Below are 10,015 nucleotides of genomic sequence, written 5' to 3' on the forward strand. Positions count from 1 at the left end.
TGCTTTATGAACTGATAAACAGACAGATTTTTGAAATATGACTTTCAACTTTCATATCCTTGAGAAAAATATTTCATTGTTTTTGGCTCTGAGGAGAGAAGCCCACTTATGCAATTCTTTTTTCACATTCTTTCACTGCTGCTGACCTGATGTTTCTTTCAGCAACCCTTCAAGTGCACATACCTGCCTGGCCCCTTCCTATTACCCACTTCAAAGCTTTTCCGTCATATTTATCTATGGCTTCCTATCATCCTTTTGCCTAATCTTTAAAAACAACTGAAGATGAACATATGGCTTCATTTTCCAGATTTTACTATGACCTAATGCTATAATTCTTTAAGCAATTACCTTATGTTTCTTGAATGCACTAGTTTAGTCTGTGCACAGGATAAGCACTTATCTATTTTGCCATATCTCAGCTCCTGCACTAACTTAAGCTGTGCGCACTTTGTTTGCATAGTATTTACTGTGTGGTGTTCTGGCTCATTTCAGCACACTACAGGCCAATAAACATCTCTTCTACACTCTCCTTGTGTGTCAACATTAAAATATCAGTCATTAAATGATTACTACGAATTGTGGAAAGAATCTGTTTGTGTTTCCCCTGAAGGTGTTATTTTGATTTTGGGTAAGGAGAGTTAATACAATGGTGGAAAAACAGACGGGAGACCTTGCAGCAGGCAGGTGGAATTAAAGACTCTGGAGAGAAACTGAGTGTGGGGTGGAAGAGAGAGTCAGGAGGACAATCACAAAGCCAAAGTCCTGACGCCTTTCGTTACCTGTCAACTCACCGGCTCATTTTCCATGGAAATACAATACAGAAATCAGCCCTAATCCCTTCTCGGTTCCATTAGACAACCACCAGAAGACACACAAAGACTTCATTCTAAATATAGCGCTTTCTGTCTTTCACACCCACTGATTGTTTTGGGCTACACACATAAAAATTTAATCAAGACCTTTTGGTTTTTCTTGGACATGGTGCTCTTCCTCCGGATGTCTTCAATCTTGAGAAAATGTTTGAACACCAACGACAAATGACATGGATTGTGTTTATAACTATGGAATTATTCAGGCTAATTGCCTGCATGATGGCTGACAAATGACCCTATGAGCCGGGCTGGGTTGTTTATGTTACTCTCTATATGACCTATTGTACTCAGGACATCCGCTGAAGAGGGGCCACCCAGGGATGGTTTACTTTGGAGTAAGAGCCTCACCTCATCTCCCTAATGCAGCAATCTATATGTTCTGCCTTAATGTTCTTTAGTCACTTGTGAAAAATGTAATGTGGCAAAGAAATATCATCCAGAGGATTCTTTGTCCATCACAGCAGAAAGGACATGGGAGAGAGACCTACAGTGGCCCTGAGAGCTCACAGCTCTGCAACTTAAGAAAACACATGTAAATAGACAAAACAAGCAAATTAAGAAAACATCTTCATTAAACTGAAAACACATGTGGAGCATTTATAAACGCACTGCAAATACCGCAACATAACACATTAAGAAAACACAATGCAAATACCGCAACACAACACATCAGGGACACTGTAGAGTTTTAAGTAATTTATTGCCTTAAATCAATGTCTTAATTCATAAATAAGTCTTCATTGGTGTACAATTACCTCTTGCAACAATCTGACTTATCCTCCTGAGCGAACCATTTCTTATCTGTATTTACATAGGACGGGTAAGCTCTATGGAGGCTTCCATGTCCTTCTGATCTATAAAAAACTACGAACGGTCCGAGAGGAACATAAAGCGCTACATGGTACCAGTAAGGTTAAACGCGTTATTTGCTCAGAGCCAGCGTGACTGTTGAAGACTGGAGAAGGAGCTCAGCAAGACATCACTGCCCTGGCAAATTTGAAAGCATGCATTGCACTTTTGTTTATAATGCAAGATCATACTTATGCCACACAACAGGAGAACGAATCCTCTGCGACAAAAACAATAACAAAAAAAAACAACAAAAAAAAAAAAAAAATTAAAAAGGCAAGGTGACCGTCCCTGAAGGCCACCAGTACCGCTTGGAAAGGGAAGGGCGATGGGAGGGGTTTTTAGTTGGTTGTAGTCTCTAACTCACCACTAGATGAAGCTAAATCCTACACACTTCTCCTTTAAGAAAACACAATGCAAAAATGACAACATATTAAGAAAGCACGATGCAAAAAACACAACACATTTAGAAAGCACGATGCAAAAACCACAACATAACACATTAAGAAAACACGATGCAAAGACCACAACACATTAAGAAAACACGATGCAAAGACCACAACACAACACATTAAGAAAACACGATGCAAAGACCACAACACAACACATTAAGAAAACACGATGCAAAGACCACAACACAACATATTAAGATGCTATATGTTCTCCCTTAATATTCTTTAGATACTTGTGAAAAGTGCAATGTGGCAAACAGATGTCATCCACAGGACTCTGTGTTCATCACAGCAGAAAAGAGTTGGGAGAGAGACCAGCTAGTCCACTGTCAGTCACTGAAAGTTGTCATCCATCCCATTTGGCCGGTTAATGCAGCGTCATTACTGCCCCTTCACAGCCTTGTCATCATAAACACCCAGACTGAGCAGTGGCAGATGGAGAAAGAGACAGAGCTGCCATGTTGGGTTGCCAGTACAGTACTACAGGCCACTTATGCGTGCGATGTTCGTTACGCCGCTCAGCAGGACACACAGCAGTTTGTTCCAACATCACAAACTCCTAAGTCGAAGTGACACCTCTTTCCCAGGAGAAGAGGAGCAGAAAACCGATATGAAAATCTTTTTATGGCCTGAATGGTCAAACTGTTGCTGGGTTTCCACAGCCTGTCAGTCTCTTCTCCCTGGGAACTTTAGGGTCACGCTCCTTGAGAAGCAATGGGAACATTGCCATAAACAAGGTCACACTTCAGTACTTCACATTTGCACCATCAGACTATGTTTGATGTGAAACTTAAGTATCAAATCTGGTGATAATAATTTCACCAATAGGCTTATTATAAACATGTGTGTCTACCAAGTTACTGTATCAGATTAGCACCCTTGGTCAGGCTGACACCCTGCTCCAGATCATTTTACACATGAGAGGGCTTCATTAAACAAACAGAAACTGGTAGAGATGCATGCACATGACTAGACATACAAACACACATAAACACACACACACACACACACACACACACACACACACACACACACACACACACACACACACACACACACACACACACACACACACACACACACACACACACACTCAGAATCAACCCCATGAAGGATGGGGGCCTCCTTGCGAAGGGCACTAACCTGACACCTCACAAACACACAATGGTGACTGACATACTTAATGTTTCATTGACTGTAAGAAGAGATGAACGCCATCTTCCCGAACACCCTCTTTTATGTGTCCATCCTTGTTTGTGCATGTCAGTGTGTGTGCCTCCCTTCTTTTTTTTATCATCACTTTTACTACATTTCCTGCTTGCTATTATCATTTCAGAGGTTTTCCACTTCATAACTAGATTCCTCCTTAAAGCCAAAACAAAATGTAGACTCATTTAATGTGATCCCCGTATTCTGTTTGGCTCTTTCTATCCTCCTTTCCATCTTTCCATCTCTGAGACAATCTTCTCCCACAGTCCTCCCCCTCTTTGCTTGTCGGAATAATGACAACCAGCCTGATTTAACCAGCTCCTTAGTGGCTATAAACTCAGGAAACACTCTGTATTCACGACTCACAGCAATTGTTCCCACATTATTTGAACCGTGCTTTGAAGTGGAGCAGAGCGTGTCTGCTGGTGAGGGGTTGTTTCCCGAAAACACCCTCATATCAACAGTATCAACACATATGTCTAATTAAAGTAGATGGATTATAGTGGATAATTGCATTGAAGTGGTCAGTGAAGCGCAAGAAAACATGGATTAAGCAAACAAACCTTTTCTTTTGCTTTTTTTTTTAAATCTTGGGTGTAAATACTGTTGAGTAATTGTGGAGTTATTACTTGCGGTTACCTTTAATTGCCATCAAGCATATCCAATTTGGTTTATTATCCTATAAAATATACCTCAGTCTCTCAGTCCAAAGCCGCATCTAGCCAAGCTGGGATTTACACTGTCTGCCACATGAAGGACGCCTGTAGCTTTATTCTACGATAAATCACAATGGTGGAATAACCATGAGCAAGCCCCCACCCCCCACCCCTCACCCCCGTGAGCGTAGGCCAGACATTACACAGTATCCAAAAGTTACTAAATTACATTTCATGCAACAACATATCATTTCATAACACTTACTACATAATGGACATAATGGTCCCACTTAAATTATAGCATGGGCCCAGGAAACCCATTTTGTGACACTCACTCACTCACTCACACACACACACACACACACACACACACACACACACACACACACACACACACACACACACACACACACTGGCACATAAACACACAGATACGATCAATCAGACGAGGAACTACATTGACTACCACAAGAGGCTCTCTCTTTTCTCTTGCTCCCCACACAGAGAACTATTCACCCCCTCTTCCACAGGCTCCCTCTTCCTCACTCCCTCGCTCTTCCTGGCTTGCTCTCCGTTCTCTGCTATCCCTGACACTGCACTCATTCAACCTCCGTCTACCTTTTTCCACCTCCGCTGATGAATAAACACCATCATCATAATCATCATTAACACTATGACGTCAGCACTCTTATGCACGCAGAACTGTGCATGATAAGTAGGTATGTGAAAACATGCCTGCTTTTGAGAGTACATGCACACACACTTTGGATTTAAACCATTCCTTTTTTCCACAGGGGAACACTTGATATGACATAAACAAATGCTCATTATGACAGAAAGCACAACACCTTTAAGATGGCATAAGTGTGTGTTTATATGTGTGTCCATATTTGGGCTACAATCCATCTTCCACCGTCAGTCCTCATTAGGTGAAACAACTAGAGATGATTTACAACCTGGATTTACTTTGCCTTCATCCTCCTCTTTCCTCCCGTTGGTGTAACTCAGTCCATCTTTTGGGGCTTACATAGGGATCTTACAGGATTCAAGGAGATCTGTCTGTCTGCAGCTCATCTGATGGTTATCTGGACTCTACTGCCGTGCAACTACTCACACACTACTGTTCCTGATTGTTGAAAATCTGTAATGCATCAAGAGGACATGCAGGTACCCTGCCAGGGTAACCTGCTACAGGCAGCCTTCTAGCAAAAATTAGCTAATGGGCTCCTATTGACCTTCTACTCCTCCCACACTCTGTGCATTGTGTATATACCCTCCCTTTCACCTGCATCAATCAAGTGCAGAGTATACTGCTGACTACACATGGCAGCTTGATTATATTTTGCCTGGAGCACCAGAAAACAACTCTTACTTCTTTGCTAGAATATTGGCCCCAGGTTTGCTGTGTGTTTGTGGAAATGTGATCAAAGATAAACTTATATATGCACTGTGTTAGCACAATATCAATGAGAAGGTCATGCACAAGAAAAATGAAATTCAATTAACTTAAAGCACAAGTCTGACATTTCAGGAAATACCCTTATTCGCTCTCTGAAGAGTTACATGGGAAGATTGATACCACCCTAATGTCTGTCTGTTGTATATACCGGTAAAGGTACTGCCAGCAGCCAGCTAACCTAGCTTAGTATAAAGAGGAGAGACAGGGGGAAATAGCTAGCCTGGTGCTCTCCAAAAGTAACAAAATCCACCTATCAGCACATCTCTATAGCTTGCTAATTAACACATTATATCTTGTTTAATACATACAACAGTTTGCGGACTTACACAGGATTATGTGCCAGACTATTTCTTGATTCTGTGCAGTTGCCAGGCAACCATACATTTCAGGAAGTTACTGTCTGTTAATCTGGCACATAATCTTTCATAAAAATAATTATTCATGCAAGTTTTAAACAAACAAGTTAAAACATGTTAATTAGTGAGCAGAGGTGCAGGTAGTTTGATTTTGTTTCCTGTAGACACAGTCAGACTAGCTGTTCACCCCTGTATTCACTCCATGATAAGCTAAGCAAACCAGCTGCTGTCTGTAGAGTTATATTTAACGTACAGATATGAGTGGTATCAATCTGTTTATGGTGGTGGGAAACCTTCTTGTCTTCAACGTCTTCCTTGTGACACATCCATTCCAGCTCTAAAAAACGCTCCAAAGGAGTCCAAACCTCTCCACACAGGTGCAACTGATTACAGTAATGAGTCAATACACAGCCCCCAAATGTGACCCTACCTCCTACTGCCTGCCTATACCACACCTACATCTAAAAGACACTTAATAAACTACAACAATAAAGTTATCTTTAGAATCTTCTCATACAACTCAAATTGAATGTCTTTCCCAAAAAGTCAAACTATTTCTCTAACAGTGAAATATAAATACAATTTAAACACTAACAATATAATATGCATAGAATTGAAGCATGACAGAATAAAAAGTTATGTCCATTGTGACTGCGGTAATAATAACAACACAGGACAAGAAGGTTTCTTGCCGGGGGGCCCGGCAAATGTGCGCAGTCCTTTTGACACATTCAGATACACATAGAGTACATACACTGACATCAACTCGACCCATGGATGTGCATGTGCATACATAAAGCACAAGAAGACGCAATTTGTGGTTGTTAATACCCAATCCCGTGCTGCACCCACACACACACACACACACACACACACACACACACACACACATTTTCGCACATCCATCATTGTGAAGACACTCATCGACATAATGCATTCCTTAGCCCCTTACCCTAACCTTAACCATCACAACTAAGTGCCCAACCCCCACCTTTACCCTAAACCTAACCTAAACCTAAATCAGACCGTAACCTTAAAATTAAGTCTCAACCCTTTGAAAAAGTAAGGAACGGCTAAAATGTCCTCACTCTCCAAGCATGTCCTCACTCTGTTGGGAAAATTCTAAATACTCACAAAGATAGATGTACAAGTATACACACACACACGCGCGCGCGCACGCACACGCACACGCACACACGCACACGCACACGCACACGCACACACACACACACACGTTGTTGTTGTCGTTGTCGTTGTTGGCTGACATTGAGAAAGTGGGGAAAATTCAGAGGGTAAAAATGTCTTGAAACTGCCAGTTTATCCCAGAGACCCCCGAAGCGTACAGAGTACTATTCACCACATCTGCATCTCCATCTGCATACTCACTTCTCACACTCACGCTACTCTAAACAAACTTCCATCTGTATGGAAACATGCTCTGCACTTCCCTGCTCACTCATGTACACGCTCTACACACAATACCACAGTGCCTCCCACAACTATCACGTTGTGCTTACAGTCTGTTTTTTCTGGACGATCACGTTCAAGACTCCACGGGAACAATGCTCCTGAAACGTGCATTTCAGTCCACTGTCGTCACTGGTGTTACCATTTGTTGCTTTCTTTTCACTAAACAGAGTCGCTCTCCTCCTCCCCTCCTCTAATTTATCCTGCTCTCTTCCTTCCACTTAATCCCTCTAATTATTTCTCCTCATGGTGCCTGTTTCTCTTTTTCCAGGATGCAGATATCTACCATTCTACCGCCTTCTATCCATCTTTTACGCTTGAGTTACAAACCATCCTGTCTCTCCTGTTACCAAACCACTTTGTTTGCCACAAAGGAGAGGCAGGAAAGGGGAGGATGGATGGATATATAATGTGTGCAAGGAAGAAAATACTCCCAGGGCAGAGATCTTTCAAAGTTTGTTTTAGTTGCAGCCTCCTCTGATTGAACAACTCTCATTAGTGGATCCAACTACAAACATTTCAAAAGCATCTTCATGCTGAGTTAACCGTCTTCTTTCCTCTCTTTTGTGCGTTTTTTCCACCTGGTTCTTTTTCTCTTGTCTCCTCTTTTCTGTCAATATATTTGCTTTTTTATTTATCCAGGCCTTAACTGAGCCTCTTGTATGTTTGCTGTGCACACAGAAAATCCATCAGTCTGACAGATTGAGCAGAAAAAGCAGACCATATAAAGATTTTTGCTTTTGAAAGAGGAGAAGAAACAGATGATATGGTCAGAGAAAAAACAGGTTTGAATTCTTGACTGTTTTACAACAACCCTGCAGAAAAATACATATGCATTCCCAACCCTTCTGCAAGAAAGGCCAGTTCTCAGGACCCCTGTGTGGTACGCAAACTGTAAATATTGATACTGCGTGTATGCTTTAAAATTAGAAATGTCCCAATCCATGTTTTTCCCTAAATCCCCAAATTACTGATTCCAGTCCAATATATTTATCGATTTGTTTTCATATTATTTATTAGATTTTATTTTTTTTCAGAAATGGCTCCGTATATATAGCCTGCACCAAAACTTTTCTTTGATGGATTTTTTTCTATGTCCATCTTTTCTGTGGTTTCCACCCAGCACTTTGTCATAGAAGATGTTGCTCTCAATGGCCCATGTTTGTTCAGAACAGAAAGAGTTTTTAAAGGAGAATGTGTTTGACAGCTGGCGTGTTCTGTGCAAATAAACAGAGGATCAGAAATAGGTGGGGCTCATAAAGCCAATATTCACTAATCCATCCAAATGCCTGAATGCATGGAGCAGATCCTGATCCTCCTGACTGGCTTAAAACATGACATTCCAAATGCACACATGTAGCTTTAATACTTTTATTCCTGTCTTATCTTCTCCGACATATAGATGCACTCAAAATATGCAATCTATTGAAGTTGGACAAAGATTTGGATCGAGTTCACACAGCATTGTTGGTGTAATTTCTTTTCTCATATCAGTTCGACATCCATGTGTCATCCATCTGTATCCAAGAGTGCCAGATCTATCTTTGCAAGCTTACATTAACATCCAACTTGGCACTCAGAGTTACAGGTCTGCCATTCGGCTTATTCATCTATCTCTTCTGCAGCTATTAGAATGACAAAGCACACAGAGATAATAGCTGTATTCCTCTATGACAAGTGGTTATGGCTATCATACTGTGACCATATGCAGAGTTCGCTTTGATATGATGAATGAATTCACTCCTCCACGCTTAATGCTTTGACATTTCATGAACAGATTATATCATGTACAATCTATCTTTTGAAGTGCACATTAAGTAATCGGTACACACCATAATGACTGCACTTTTAAACAGCAGGACTTTTGTTTATGGAGAACTTGTATCTTGTGCGCTCTTGTAGACCACAAACTTGATCCCAACAGCATTGCAGGGTCCCGCCAAAGTGCCTCATTAATAAAAGTGCCACATGTTACTTCATAAAATGGAGTTTAGTATCATGCAAAAACATTAAAGTAGCTCATAAAACAGGCTTTATAAAAGGCTTTTTTTGTGAGCGGTCTCAAGCAGACATTTCTGTCTTTAAAAGGCTGTGGTGCTCTGTCTTAAAACTATAGGAAATGTACTGGTGTCATATGAAACGAGATTATCTGAGGTATCCATTAGTTGTAACCATGTAATTCTAGTGCAGAAGGGGGCTAAGTCACTGTAAGGCTAAATTTTAGCGAGAGAATAACTGGTATGGTATTTTTAAAGGGGTCCTTTGACTGCTCACCTCAATGCATCTTAAAGAAAATGGGTTCTATGGGTGCCCATAAGGCTCCATGATCAGACATGCCCATGTTATGATATGCCCAGACAGTTCAAAAATGTATACTACAAATGTGATATTTTCGCCTATTCTAAAAATGATTTATTAGAATGTTTCTGCATACTGGGGTCTCTCAACTGTCTTGGAATTGTATTAATTGGGTATTACTGGAAAGCTGAGAATAGTCCCTATAGTAGTGTGTATGCACACGCTTCATGCCATCCTTGCATAAGTCTGTGCCCCACTTGGGCCATCCCAGTCAAAAAAGTCTGGAAACGCCCCCGAAGACTGTGGTCATCACAGGACTGCATGGTGCATTTAAGTGAACCTTTTAAACGCTGAGAAAAGTGTGCAGGTGCAAAAGTTAGTGTGCCTTTTTCTGTGT

The sequence above is a fragment of the Echiichthys vipera genome (assembly GCF_963691815.1).
Source record: "Echiichthys vipera genome assembly, chromosome: 9".
Taxonomy (NCBI): Eukaryota; Metazoa; Chordata; class Actinopteri; order Perciformes; family Trachinidae; genus Echiichthys; species Echiichthys vipera.